This window comes from Bos javanicus, chromosome 2, assembly GCF_032452875.1.
Source record: "Bos javanicus breed banteng chromosome 2, ARS-OSU_banteng_1.0, whole genome shotgun sequence".
Taxonomy (NCBI): domain Eukaryota; kingdom Metazoa; phylum Chordata; class Mammalia; order Artiodactyla; family Bovidae; genus Bos; species Bos javanicus.
Window position 1 is genome coordinate 52,180,849 of NC_083869.1, and position 16,015 is coordinate 52,196,863.

The 16,015-nt window shown below is 39.6% G+C and overlaps 1 long non-coding RNA gene across 1 annotated transcript; it reads right to left on the reverse strand.

Annotated features, from left to right (window-relative positions):
* Positions 1-2,662: 2,662 nt before the first annotated feature.
* On the reverse strand, positions 2,663-6,157 carry LOC133235594 (uncharacterized). The gene is made up of 3 exons (XR_009732600.1): positions 5,889-6,157; positions 4,748-4,921; positions 2,663-2,908 (listed from the first exon to the last, which is right to left on the reverse strand). It is a non-coding gene; the product is annotated as an uncharacterized LOC133235594 (long non-coding RNA).
* Positions 6,158-16,015: the final 9,858 nt, after the last annotated feature.

The following is a 16,015-nucleotide window of genomic DNA, read 5'->3' on the forward strand; positions in this document are numbered from 1 at the left end:
AAGGCACTATTTCCAGAGTGCCACTTATGTTACCTGGAAGGAGAAAGAATACTCTAGAGGGGGGCATGCTCCTGACCCTGATTTTCTCTGGCTTGTCCATTAGCATAGATTAGTTTACTCTTCACATTGCCCCCTAGACACTAGGCAGAGAGAGCAAGTGGACTGAAACAGAAACAAGCCTTTGATGAGAATGGGAAGCGGGCTAGGGGTAGAGTGTGGTACAGCAATAGAGTAAGGCATTGGGCCAGAAAAAACAGGCCCTGATGGACATACGGCGTCCATATTTTCCAAACCCAAACTCATGACACATAGCTTGACAACTATGATTGTACTTAGGGGAACAACAGGACAGAATATTTACAACCCAGGGTTGCCCTGGAAAATCTAGGATATATAAACACCACATCCATAAAGGCATTGAAAGTGGGAAAGCTAACATAACCTACTTGAGAATTCGGCATGTGCTGGCCAGCACATGTGAAGGCAAGTTTGTTAAATCACCCCAGTCTCTATTTATTTCGATCACAAACACATTATATATTTTTGACACATTTAGGATCTCTATTCCAAAGACTTGCTGTAAGAATAGCAGGTGATATGTGAAGGAAATAGATTTTTACAGTTGAGTAGAAAAGCGTGCATAATATCGGATTAGATTGTTTGCCAAGCTTCCCAAATTTGTCTGCCCGGGCCTTGCAAGACTACTAAAGTCACTCATGTCACCATGTAACCAAAGGGAGAAAATATTCTCAGAAAACTTGTGCTCTCTGGCAGAAAACCTTCAGATTAGGCTCCACAAGTTTTCAGAGAGGAAAATTAATCAGTTCAATTTGGTGCCACTTTTTCTTGCCTTGCATCTATTTAATTACTTGCATGTGAGAGTCATTGTTTCTAACATGACCATCACCACCCACCCCCCAAATAGTTTAGTGAAAGCTTCTCGTAGAAAGAAAAACAAAGGTCAGTAACCTAATATCCCCAAGCAACCGTACAACAACAAACCAGGCAGGGAAAAAAGTGAAGAAACACTCTGAATGGGAAAAAGATCTTCATTTGTTTACTCTTTCAACAGTGAATAAAAGTTATGCTTTTGCCAATAACTATGAATTGAGAGTGTGCCCAACTTTTACAGAATATATAAGAAGATCCCATAAAATATAAGGGGAATGTTTTATGTGAAGTCAGAAGCTTCTGACTTGAAATGTATCGAATGTATCACCTTTCTCATGGCACCTAGAGACTTGAAGTGGTTAAATGCCTGGGAATTATCTAAAAAAGGGAAAGCATCTCTCATTCGTATGGGTAAACTGAGGCACAGCAGCATGTCCAAGGTGACCCGGCCAGCTGTAAAAGAATCAAGGCAAAACCCCATCTCCTACAGAGTTTACGGATGAGCTTACTCATCTGTAAAATGAGGGTGCCGAACTTCGAGGTCAATGCCAACCGTAACATCCTGCAATGCTGTATTGATTGATTGCTTTGTAATCTACTTATTTGTATTTTGGCTCTTAAATAAAGCTAAGGCTGCCAGGTTTGACATATTTTTAGCCCTTAGAAAGCTGACCTGACAGTAAAGCCCTTCCAAAACATTTATAGAGACAATGTTCAGAACAATTTGCAGACTTTAATAAGGTGACTTATTTTGAAGCATGGGGCAGTTACAGGCAGCCAACCTGAGTGGATGCAGGCAAGGGAGGTATTATTTTTTTTAATTTTCAAGATGTCACTGACAAGGGAGACATATGCCAAATGGTAACACAGTCCACTATTGAACTAAAAAAAAAAAAGATCTTGAAAAAGACAGGAAGAGCAATGAGGAGCATGACACACAAAAAAATGGGTGAAACATCAAAACAGGATATTGAGAATGAGAAAATACATTGATTAAAATTATTTGAAGTTTAAAGTCATGTGATGTATCTTCTTATACCTGCCCCTAAAACATAATCATGAAGAGGATTTCCAGTATTTAATAGCTTACTATAAACCCTGGAAAGATATTCTAAAATCACAGTATATGAATCAGTATAAAATCAGAGTATATTTGTTTAAAATCTTCTATACTTTTCATAAAGTTCCTTGTTTATCTTTACCATGAATTCTTACCAATATTTCATATAGCTTTAAGGTAGAATTTATGCAGTAAAAGAAAAAGCAACTATGTGGCATAAATATTGGATGAATGTATGGATAACCAAGTTGTTAGAATCAGGAGTAGCCAATTCATTACTGTCCAAAAATTGTCAATCAGATGTAGTATACTTTGCATATATTATAGGTGAGATGATTTAAAACACAATAAGTCAGTGAACAGAAGATTCTTTTTAGGGTCACAGAGTGCTTTTCTCAGTTTACATAGATTTAGCCAAATATCGTACCACCAAAATCATGATCGGAGGCAATTAAGCAAACCAAAACTACTTGGAAAAAATCATTGGGAATTCTGGTTGCCCAGTTTCCTCATAGACTTCTCATTCTGTCAGATAACCAGGTAAACTTTCACATCTCCAATGCATTTTCCCTACCTTGATAGAAGTACAAACACTTTGCACTTAGACCCTGCTTTGAGGTCATCACTTGTTAGCTGTTGGTTCTTGGACAAATTACTTAACTTTTCAGTGATTATTTGTCTGAAACAATAATAATGTTTGACTCACTAGATTCTTAACAATGACTAAATTAGATAGTACCTCAAAAATAGCCATCACAGTGTATGGCACAGGAAGCATCAATGAGTGGAGGCAGTCACAGTGGCAGTAATAAGAGTGATGATGGCTCTTACTTTTTCACTATTGTGACATGTTGTTTTGAAATCAACACACGTTTTGGAGTGAGAGTTGAGTTTGAAGCCAGGCTCTATGTTTGATGGCTGAATGACAAGGTAGTTCCTCTGGTTTCATTTTTCCTTCTGTAAAATGAAGAACATAAAATTCTTATTAGTCTTATAAAATTAAATGAGATAATATAGGTTAGCTCTACCCCATGCCTGGCACAATGACAGTGACCATAAATAAATGTTAGTTCCCAGTACTTCTTGTCCCCACAACTCCCTTCATCCCTTTATTCATTCATTCACAAGCATAACTGAACCCTTGGAATACACAAGAAATAAGACTGCCCAACCTGGTTTCAAGAAGAAGGTAAGAGGGCAGAGAAAGAGATTATAGGATGTGCTGGCACATAATTTAAGGTGTAAACCAGTGCTTAGGAGCACAAAAGAGAAAAGCATAAAGCTTTCTTTAAAAGTCTTAAAAGGATATTAAAAATTAGGTCACTTATCCACTAGAATGACTACTACCAAACAACACCACCAACAGAAAATAAAAAGTGGTTGGCAAGGATATATGGAGAAACTGGAACCATTATGCATTGCTTATGGGAATATAAAATAATATAGCTGCTGTGGAAAATAGTTTGATGGTTCCTCATAAAGTGAAACATAGAATTGAGACCCACCCATGTCACTCCTCGGAGAGGGCAATGGCAACCCACTCCAGTACTCTTGCCTGGAAACTCCCTTGGGTGGAGGAGCCTGGTAGACTGCAGTCCATGGGGTCACTAAGAGTCGGATACGACTGAGTAACTTCACTTTCACTTTTCACTTTTATGCATTGGAGAAGGAAATGGCAACCCACTCCAGTGTTCTTGCCTGGAGAATCCTAGGGACTGGGGAGCCTGGTGGGCTGCCGTTTATGTGGTCGCACAGAGTCCGACATGACTGAAGCGACTTAGCAGCAGCAGCAGTAGCATGTCATCCTAGGTATCTCCCCCAAAGAGCTGAAAATAGCTCTTCAAACAAAAACTCATACATAAATATTCATAGCAGCAATAATCACAGTCACCAAAAGGTGGAAACAATCCAAGTGTCCATCAATAGATGAATGAGTAAGTCAAAGGTGGTCCATCCATACAATGGAACAATATTCTGCTATAGTAAGGAAGGAAGTATTGATGCATACATTCCAGAACATGGGTGAACTATGAAAACTTTGTTATGTGAAAAAAGCCAGTGACAAAGATCATATATGATGTGAGTTCATTTATATAAAATGTCCAGAATAGGCAAATCCAAGGAGACAGAAAACTGATTAGGGCTGAAGGAGATGAGGAGCAGGAGTGGAAAGGGATAACAGGTAAAGGGTACAAGGGTTCTCTTTGTGGTGATGAAAATATTGTATAGTTGACTGTGGTGATGGATGCACATCTCTGTGGATATACTAAAAGCCATTGAATTGTGGCCTTTAAATGGGTCAGTTAAATGATATGTGAATTATATCTCAAGTACGGGTGCCTGGAGAACCCCATGGACGGAGGAGTCCACGGGGTCGCAGAGAGTCGGACACGACTGAGCGACTTCACTTTCAAGGCTCTTTTAGAAAGAGATAGGCTAAAAATTAAAATGGTAAAACACACACGCACTGTCCTAGGAATTTGGACAGACTGCCAGATCCAATATGAAGAGTGTCAGTGACCATCCCAATGCTGGAACTGATTACAAAAAAAAAAAACCATAAGCAAATTAAGAGCATGCCCGGCAGAGAAGGTAAGAATGGAACAATACATCCAAAACCCAGGGCTGTGAACAGTGCTGGCATGCTGGCATGTTGTGAGGCACTGAGATGCAGATAGGGAGCTGGGACATGGGGAGGTGGCAGGAGAATAACACTGAATAAGGAGAATAAGAAGAGTCGACCCAGAATATAGCAGTGGCCTGAGAAGCAGGCTTCAGAGAGAATCCTTCACTCACCTGGTGTGTGTAGCGGTAGGTCTGTGATCTCTCTTAAGCATCCATTTCCTGTAAAATGGGAATAAACACCATGCCCTCCTCACAAGATACTTTGAGGGTGTAATGGAGATAGATAAAGCATATAGTCAGAGCCTGGGAAACAGCCTGCAGTCAATAAGTGTTCATGCCCCGAGCCTGTGGGAAGCCAAAAGAGATCAGAGTAAGAAATTTCCAGTTATCAACAAAATGTTACAGCTGGTGATAAAGGTTTCAAGCTTTTTGAACTTTTGAGTAATTTATACACATTACTGCTAATTTAACTTCCGCCGATCCATCAAGAAATACACATTTCTTAAAAAAAAAAAAAAGTCTGAAGAAGATTATGGTAAATGTCTCCTAGACTAATGATACTGATCTGGCCTCAGTAGTGCAAGCTTAGCCATAAAAATAATAAGTTCCTGTTATGACGATATTCTAATTAAACATCCCAAACTTTATTCCAGGTATACACAATCCAATATTGGCAGAGCTAATTCAACCAAGAACATGCTAGCCAGTAAATAATAAATTCTTAGAAGCCAAAATTTCCATTTACACCTGTAAATAGAAAATTCAATTTAAGGCAAATTGTTAAATAATAAGACCAGTGGGCAATGAACCATACTAAACACATCATATGAAATGGATCAGTCATGCAGCATGGTGACCAGGAAAGAAATCTGTGACATGTTCTGTAGCTAAATGCTGTGTGTTTACACATGCACACACACACGCAGGCGCATACAACCAGCTGCTACTACAGGGACACAGCACACACGTGAAAGGGGAGAAATTCTGAATGAGTAGCTGGTTACATTCCTCTGTATTTAAAATCTTTTGGTCACTTTCCATGGGATCATCTAACCATGAAGAATGCTATTTTATACAATGCTTGGCAGAGCGCTTATTAGGAAGGGGGATGCTGTAAATGGCTTTGCTGAAGCTAAAAAACCATTAAGACACAGACTCAGGCATGTTCTTTATTGAGACCACCTTAAGTTCAAAAAGTCACTGTCCACAAATTTAAAATCAGTGACATACTTACACAAAATACCAATACTTACATAATTCTTCTAATTATGAGGCACTCAAGATTAAAATAACACCGATCATTTTTTCCTACCTTAATCTGGACAACAGGACATGGCGTAGGCTTCAGAGATTTTGGAGATCACTCAACACGCTAGATGCAGGATGTTATCTGCATCTGGATTGTCTGGATTGCAAGGAACTTGGAAGAGAAAAGTTTGGAAGAAAATAGGTTTGATTTTTAAATATTTTTCAGCTTTTTTATTTTAATAAGCCATTGTGCTTTCCAAGCTTGGAAATAATTTTAAAAAACAATCATATGGACCGTCTTTCACCATAGTCACCAAGATGTCAGCATCTGAGTGTAGCCTGTTTTAACAAGAGAGCAAAATCCTTAATGCCAGCTTAGCGCTTTGCTTACTGAGTTCCCAGAGTCTGAAGAGTAAGCAGAGCAAAAAGCTACACAAACCTTGGAAGCAAATTATTTTTATTTCTTCATATATATATTTGTGAAGTACCTGTTTGCCTGGTGCTGAGAGATTTCATGGAAAGTGGGAATTTTAGGACTAAAACCAGAAAATATCAGGGGGCCAAGATGGTTACCTTATGTGTTTACCAACAAAAGACTAAAATCGATGTATAATCTCTACACACACATCAAATCAACACACATATGTTGAAATAATTTTAAAATAGTGGCATCCAAAAATTTAAATGTAAAATGTTCAGCCAAACTATATACTATATACTAATTAATCATTAATTCTCCTCAGCACCCTCTAGTTATTACCACTTCTTTTCCCTCCAATCAAATCTTAAAGGATGTTTTCAAAGGGTATTTTCCAATCAGAAGGTCCCACAGTCAACCAAAAAAACTTGCCCCAAATTCATTGGTCCTTAGGCATTTGGAAAGGTTTGGGAAAAAGTTTTAATGTAAAATCATTTCTACACTGATTCAGAGTACTGATTCAATGTTTTGAATAGTTCAAGTGAAATTTATGCCTGAAATATTGATATAATTAAGGAAATAAAAATATTATCTGGAAGATGGCTTTAACTCAACCAAAATAAAACATCAGACCCTTTTCTTTATTACATCATTTGAGCTTAGCATTTCATTCTTGCTAAGAAATCTGTTAATGAGACTAATACGGCAAAAGAGTGTTTATATTTGCCCACCTTAATCACTCTCCACTTTCATCTTCACATCTTTAAAGAAGATTAAAATGAAGATTAGCAAAAGAACAGTTGTTTCTTTTTAAATGCATTGTAAAGTTTGCTTTCTCAGTTGATTTCTTCCAAATTTCCAGTGCTCTCTGCTGAAATATTTTTTTATTGAATATTTCATGTAATTCATTAAGAAGTCATGATAATGCAGGACTACTTCATCTAAGGATCCTCCAGCATATGGAAAATACTGCAAATTACCAAATAAGTCCACCAAGTGAAACATAAAGAAAAAATGAGTTTAAGAGACAGCTGGACATGTTTATGTAGGCAAAAGGGGTTAGAAGATATGCTGACAACACGAAGAGGTGTGTCGCAATAAACTTGAAGGAGACAGGCCATTGGGCCAACCAGCCCTTTTCTATCCAGGAATTCCTTATTAGTGTCTCACATCCAGACAGCTGCGTTATTAAAATTTGGCCCTAAACTTGAGTCAATGAAAGAGTTTCATGTCTTGATTTCATTCTTTCTTTACATATTAAATACACAAACACACACACACACAGGTTTCAACTTTGATTCAAGGAAGCATTTCATTTAACATCCAGACATGAGATTTTTGTGACTCATGGCCAAGGAGAGGGAAGGGCTTTGTGAACAAGCTTGTTCTGATCATGTCCACCTCTGTCTGATATGAGCACATGTTCATGGCACCTCACTTTCATTAATACAACATTCTAAACAGTTCTCTGAATGGCCACCTTTAGTACTGAGTTAGGTTCAAGCTTTTATAACAGAGTTTCTTGGGAAGAAAAAATGCTTTAAGGGTTAGGGGAAAAGGGCAGTTTCTCTTCATTCCTTTATCTTTCCTCATCTTTTAAAATATGTGGTTAGGAAAGATTTTGTACAGGATTGGTTAGAAGCCAAGAGTTTCTCTGACCCTTTTAGTCATTGCCATTTCACATTTCTTGCCTCAGGAACTGGTGGAGTTTTGAATGCATTCACATTTTAATGTATACGGCATGAGCATAACTTGCATCTGAATATAAATACCAAACACCTGATTAGCGCTTTGCAATTAACAAGCATTTGGATCCTCACAGTCTTGTTTGCTCTAAATCATTATCCTATTATCTTGGTGGTATTATCTGATATTTATAGACGTATTGACAAACTAAGGCCCAAAGAAATTAAACTTGAAGTTAAAGAATTTAAACCCAAAATCCCTTGCCCAAGTTGGTAGGTAGTTAAGTTAGAAGTAAAAGAATGAACTTATATTCAAATAGAAAATAAAGCTCAACTTTAATGTGATTTTTTAAAATTCTATTTTACTTTTAAACTTTACATAATTGTATTAGTTTTGCCAAATATTAAAATGAATCCGCCACAGGTATACATGTGATTTTTTTTAAATAAAATTGAGCAAAAATATAAACAATGATGAGCTCATGTATATTTGGGTCCATTTCTCAAGACCTAATCCATTACCTGGTAACAGTATATGTGTGTGCCACTTAGTTATCTCAAGAGTAAAGATGCTTAAGGAAACAAATTCATATCTTCACTAATTAAAGATTTCTTTATAGTTTTGTTATCCTTTTTCTCTTTTAGGTAAAAAAATGTACAACCACTAAAGTCAACACATCAATCAAAAATATTGATGCTATCTGTTTGTACTCTTTTAACTTTGAGCATCACATTTTTGAAGCAAAAACCCAAAGCCTTACCTATATTCTAGCCAATTGACAATTACTAAAAATAATATCCTTCTAAGAAAAGCCAAATCCACATTCAAAAGCTATTAACTGTTGTTGCTGCAAACAGAAGTCTTAGTCAATATTTGAAAACGACAGGTAGTACGTGGGCGCAGGCTCAGCCATGTCTGACCCTTTGCAACCCCATGGACTGTAGCTCACCAGGCTCCACTGTCCATGGGATTCTCCAGGCAAGAACACTGGAGCTGGTCGCCATTCCCTACTCCAGGATGCCATCCCAACTTAGGGATCAAATCCATGTCTCCTGCATCTCCTGCATCAGCAGGCTGATTCTTTACCACTGAGCCACCTGAGAAGTCCCCCATAACAGGTAGTACTGGGATATAAACAAATAGCTGATGGAGAGAGGGGCAGTGGTGGCAGAAAGAGAGCATTAAGGAAAGAGCTGCTGCTGCTAAGTCGCTTCAGTCGTGTCCAACTCTGTGCGACCCCATAGACGGCAGCCCACCAGGCTCCCCCATCCCTGGGATTCTCCAGGCAAGAACACTGGAGTGGGTTGCCATTTCCTTCTCCAATGCATGAAAGTGAAAAGTGAAAGTGAAACCGTTCAGTTATGTCCGACTCTTCACGACCCCATGGATTGCAGCCCACCAGGCTCCTCTGTCCATGGGATTTTCCAGGCAAGAGTACTGGAGTGGGGTGCCATGAGGAAAGACAGAGGGAGACTATTGCATAGGGCCTGACCCCTAGGGAGAATCTAGGCCCCCTAAAACCCCATAAAGCTTCCATAAGGAGCAGCCTGACCCCTAGAGAGAATCTAGGCCGCCTAAGGCCCCTTAAGCTCCCATAAGAAGCAGCCCCTGGTTCCTTCTGATGTGCTCTTGTATTTGGTTCTCTCCTAGAACAAGTGTCCTGGTCTGGTCACCAGTTTGAGGTCACTCCCCTGATAACCTGTCTAGCCATTGCAAATGTCCTCCTGTCAGGGGCTAGAGCTTAACCACGAGACCCAGCATAGGTCAGATGTGGGTCCAATTACAACCAAAGCAGAACCCAAGAATGGAAGACACACTGCCTCATACTTGGCAAAAAGGATACCACTTCACCAGAATGAAGCCCTGATTCTGAGGTCAGTCTTTTGAGAGTTTTGGACACCAAACTCCTTCAGCTATTGTCCTTGGGACATTGGCCACCCCCCCACCCCCCAAGCTCTGACTCTAGGATTCCTCTCTTCTCCTTCTCTGCCTGCTCTGAGGTCCCAAGATGTCTTCAGCACAGCCTGGAAGGGTTAAAACATATTACAGGTGATTTAAACTAATTTCAGTGGTGGCTGATGGATTTTGAAGACCTGACCTTTTGTGCATTAGGAAGATCTACTCTCGCCTTCACTTTATTCTGTAGCTATCATTTGGCTAGATGGGCCTGCCTTCTATACTCCCAATAGCATTCATCACATACATCCTGTCCTCCCCGCCAGCCTGCAAGAATTAGGTTTTTCTTGCTCACTGTTGTATCCTTGTTTCTAGCATGGTGCCCAGCACATAGTAGGAATTAATAAGAAACTTGCAATGAATACACATATGATACATGTATGTAATTTTCAAGCAATCCATTAGCTTAGGAAATGAGGGGCTCCATCACATGTTTGAATGTATTAGTTGGCTGATAATACTGATGCATTAGACAGACATTACATTATTTCATACCTACATTATATTATAAAGCACAAATATATCAACTAATATGTTTTTATCTACCAGTTTAACTTCTGTGAATTCTCTGTTCAAAAAGAGTATCTGCTAAATTTGCTTTATGAAATCCTGAGTGAAGAGAAGTGAAAGACAGCCTCTTACTGGAAGCAAAAGAACTCTAAGAAATATACTTGGAACTCACATTTGTCAGAAAAAAATTCTGGAAAATTGTAGGGAACATATATTCAGATAATTTCGTTATGTTTACTTAATATTAAGAATTTTATGACTTGTGGCAAAAGGAGCAAACTATTTTTTAAATGTTCAGTCTCTATATGATTTGTGCTACCCTTACTCTCCTATCCCAAATAAACCCAATTAATTTTCCAATTTCACTTCCAAACTACTCTCTTGAATGACTCTGTTTATGATTTGGTCTCTTAATGAGCTAAAGACAAATAACAGACCAGTTATGGAAAAGAGGGGGAAAAATTTCTTCAGAACACTCTGTAAAAACCAAGGCTTCCTTTCTAATACACCTACATATGCCTGTGTGCTAAGTCACTTCAGTCATGTCTGACTCTTTGCGACCCTTCTGACTGTAGCCCACCAGGTTCCATTGTCCATGGGATTCTCCAGGCAAGAATACTGGAGTGGGCTACCATGCCCTCCTGCAGGGGATCTTCCCGACCCAGGAACTGAACTCGCTTCTCTTCTGTCTCCTGCATTGGCAAGCAGATTCTTTACCTCTAGCGCCACATGGGAAGCACATGTCTACATATATGTATGTAAAAATGTTAGTGTTAGTCACTCAGTCGTGTCTGAATTGTTGTGACCCCATGGAGCCGGCCAGGCTCCTCTGTCCGTGGAATTTTCTAAGCAAGAATCCTGGACCGGGTAGCAATTGCCTTCTCCAGGGGATCTTCCCGACTCAGAGATCAAACCCAGTTTTCCTGCACTGCAGGCAGATTCTTTACCGTCTGATATATACATGTATGTATTGGGACCAAACTGAGCCAGAGAACACTGAGTTCAATTTCTACTTTGACAGTTGTCCTGTGTGACTCCCCTCATATCTCAGTTGGTAAAGAATCCACCTGCAATGCAGGAGACCCCGGTTCAATTCCTGGGTCGGAAAGATCTGCTGGACAAGGGATAGGCTACCCACTCCAGTATTCTCGGGCTTCCCTTGTGGTTCAGCTTGTAAAGAATCCGCCTGCAATGCAGAAGACCTGGGTCAATCCCTGGGCTGGGAAGATCCCCTGGAGAAGGAAAAGGCTACCCACTCCAGTATTCTTGCCTGGAGAATTCCAGGGACTATACAGTCCATGGAGTTGCAAAGAGTCAGACACGACTGAGCAAATTTCACTTTCACTGTGTGACTCTGAGCCAGTCTTTTCAACACCCTATTTCCTCATCTGTCACATAAGAATAACAAGATTTGCCCTTTGTCAGTTTCCAAAGATGTTTCTATATCTGAAACATACTTAGGACTTCCAAAATAAGTTTGATTATTTTGCCTTACACCATCAAACTCTTGATTTCCTGCTTTTCCAAACTGGAGACATAAAAATATTTGCCCACCTTGAAAGAATCAAATGAAATAGTGCATATGTAAAAACTTTGAAATTTGAAAATGTTTACATGGGAAATATCTTGTTATTTTAATATTTTTGCTAGTGCATATTTCAATTAAATGCAAGTTATTAAAAAATGCAATGAGTCATTTCCAACTTTTTGGTCTCCCTTAATATGAAGCACGGAGAAGGCAATGGCACCCCACTCCAGCACTCTTGCCTGGAAAATCCCATGGACGGAGGAGCCTGGTGGGCTGCAGTCCATGAGGTCGCAGAGTCGGACACGACTGAGCGACTTCCCTTTCACTTTTCACTTTCATGCATTGGAGAAGGAAATGGCAACCCACTCCAGTGTTCTTGCCTGGAGAATCCCAGGGACAGGGGAGCCTGGTGGGCTGCCATCTATGGGGTCGCACAGAGTCGGACACAACTGAAGCAACTCAGCAGCAGCAGCAGCAGCAATATGAAGCACAGAAGACCTTCTTGTGGCTAAACATATTATCAGTAGAATATGCATGTGCTTGGAGTTCTTTGGCCAGTAATAAAAATTAGCTTGTACCATGACATTCATATTCAGTTTAAAAAGTATTTCTCAGTGTCCTCTATATGCCAGATAATAACAGTTGGGGATACTTAGCTGAGGCTGTTATAACAAAATGCCCTAGACTGGGTGGCTTGGACAATAGCTTTTATTTTGAAAGCTGAGAAGTCTGAGATCAAGGTGCCAGCAGATTCAGTACCTGGTGGAAACTGGCTTCCTGGCTTGTGAACAGCCACCTTCTTGCTGAGTGCTCATATAACCCTTCCTCAGTGTACCCAAGGAGAGAGCATGACCTCTGTATTCCTCTTCTTTTAAGAATACTAATCTTATCATGGGTACTCCACCCTCATGACCTCATCTAAACCTAGTTTCCTCCCAAAGGTCCCCCTTCCAATTACCATCACACTTTGAGTTAAGACTTTAACAGATTAATTTGGGGGGGACACAACATTCAACCCATCACGGAGTATTAAGTCAAAAATGATAGTGTCCCTGACCTGATGGAGGTCTTATTCCAGTTGAAAGAAGACATAAAGGAATGACCAGGAGACATGGGTTCAATCCCTGGGTCAGGAAGATCCCCTGGAGGAGGACACAGCAACCCACGCCAGTATTCTTGCCTGGAGAATCCCATGGACAGAGGAGCCTGGCAGGCTACAGTCCATGGGGTTGCACAGAATCAGACACGACTGAAGTGACTTTGCATGCATGCACGCATGCACTGTGCTTCTCACACTAGGGTACTCAAACCCTGGGGACAGGCAGGATTAACATAACCCAGCTTCTTAGATTCTCAATTTTATCCAAAGCTATAGGAAAGAAGTGGGGCATTTTGCTTTACTACCTTCACAACTTTCAGTGGCCCTCTCTAGAGTTCACACATGACCTAGTCTCAGCTCCTTCACTGTTTTCTGTGATGCCTCTCAACCCCTATGACTGCCAGGGCATTTTCTTAGGGAAGTATCAACCTACCAGTTCTGTGCAGTTCCCCAGTTTTCTGATCTTTTCAATGGAACAGCACGTGTCACTGACATGTTAACTGATGGTTAAAAAAAAAAAAAAATAGAAGAAAATCAATTATTGTATAACCCACCAATCCCTTAGCTCCCAAGTCCCTATTTCTGAACTTCAGTTCATTTCCAGCAACGTCTTCATCTTTTCCAATCTAGCCCCTGGCTTTTCAGTTGTAATAAAACAGATACTGATCTCAGGTGGAGAATAAGCATCAGAAACAAATGAACTCATAAGACACAAATCTTATGTCACTATCCTCCTGTTTTCATGCAAATGTCCCCAGTAATTAAATCAGGAAAAGAAAATGTAGCAAAAACATAGCCAAATGGTTCAAAATTTCAAAAGAAGCTGTAAATGTGGTCCTTTTTAGAAGATCAGGTTCTCACTAGAGTATGAGAAAGGGTAACAGTTGTTCTGATGAAGCAGTTTTTAAATTCTTGTCAGTGATTTGAAAAGAGATAACTGATGTATGTTGAAGAAGCTGGCAAGATTTTTAAATAGTTCGGACGCTACAGGGAGCATTTTTTTAAAGCAATGCACTCAGAAGTGTTGGCAAGATTTTATTTGAACGTAGCAGTGCTTATGTGAGGAAGTTATTTTGAATTACCCTAGTATAAATATGTATGACTTTATTTGTATTGAAAATTTCCTTTGCAAGTGAGTGACTGTGGGACTGTTATATCTCTATTGCTTGGTAAATGATTTAGGTATTTCATTTTGGAAGTAAAATATTACAGTCAGAACTCAAAAACAGTATCAAAACCCTGTTTGTGACCACAGTGACTTTTGCACCTACATTAATGCCTTTTAATTCTTATTTGCCATGCAGAACAAATGGCATCTGTTGTTTTAAGTCTGGCTTTTTTATACGGCATTCATGCTTGCATGCATTCATTCATCCAACAGGCATTCATTGCTCAGTGCATCTCATGTTTCAGGCTCTATGCTAGGCAATGAGCAGACAGCAATAGTATTGAACTGTCCTTCCTCATAACACATTTCACATAAACATTCTGTTTCCAGCAGGAAATTTTCTGCAGCACAGTGGAAATATCAAAACGTAAGGTCATATCTTATTATTTAATACCTATGCCTGTTGACACTGCAGATGTTGACTGCAGCCATGAAATTAAAAGACACTTGCTCCTTGGAAGAAAAGCTATGACCAACTTAGATAGCATATTAAAAAGTAGAGACATTACTTTACCAACAAAAGTCCGTCTAGTCAAAGCTATGGTTTTTCCAGTGGTCATGTATGGATGTGAGAGTTGCACTATAAAGAAAGCTGAGCACTGAAGAATTGATGCTTTTGAACGGTGGTGTTGGAGAAGACTCTTGAGAGTCCCTTGGACAGCAAGGAGATCCAACCAGTCCATCCCAAAGGAAATCAGTCCTGAATATTCATTGCAAGGATTGATGCTGAAGCCGAAGCTCCAATACTTTGGCCATCTGATGCGAAGAACTGACTCATTGGAAAAGACCCTGATGCTGGGAAAGATTGAAGGAGGGAGGAGAAAGGGATGACAGAGTATGAGATTGTTGAATGGCATCACTGACACGATGGACATGAGTTTGAGTAGGCTCTGGGAATTGGTGATGGACAGGGAGTGGGGTCAAAAAGAGTCGGACACAACTGAGGGACTGAACTGAACTGATGAATGTTGAAGGTTATGAAGAAGTCTATCTTTAAAAGATAGACTTTTTTTCTGAATAAAACGCATTGAAATAAAGATATGAAGCAGTGAGGGCCCTGAGTAAGAAATAGGATTTGAAGCAGAAAAAAGAACAGAGAAGGGAAGGGAGAAAGTATTATAAACAGGACTTAATACTTTGCCTCAATATCTTTGGGCAACCAGTTACCGGTCTACATGAAAATGAAGCTGCTGGCAGGAAAAAGCTCCCACTGGCTGATGGAGCCTGTCCATTTAAGGAAGAAGAGGGAATTCCCTGGTGGCCCAGTGGTTAGGACTCTACCCTTTCACTGCTGAGGGCCTGACTCCAATTTCTGGTCAGGGGAACTAGATCCCACAAGCCACACTGAGTGGAAAAATAAAGGAGAAACAAAACTCCCCATCTTCTCTGTTTTCTCTATTTACCTGCTGTGTGATATTACAAGGTGATTTGATCATTTATCTTAAATTACCATTACACACTTACCTTCTGAAGCAAACCATACTTTAACCAGTTTACTTCATTTTCTCTTTATTATTTCTTTCCCTTTTCTGAGAAAACCTCTTATTAAGCTTTAATATATTTACTTAAAAATAAGCTTTAATATATTTACTTAGAAATAAATCATGAAAAGATTCATCAGAGCCATTTAAAGAGAAAGACAAATATATACACACAATTATACATTCATTCCTTCATTTTTTTTTTCAGAATGTGTAAACTGATGCACAAGAAAGGGAATAAAACAGTTTGTGTTACATTAATATAATGTAATATGGTACATAATTTGACGAAAGGAGGTTGCGTGTGTCTAAGCGTTCCATACGAGGCTCACCCATCCTCTTTTC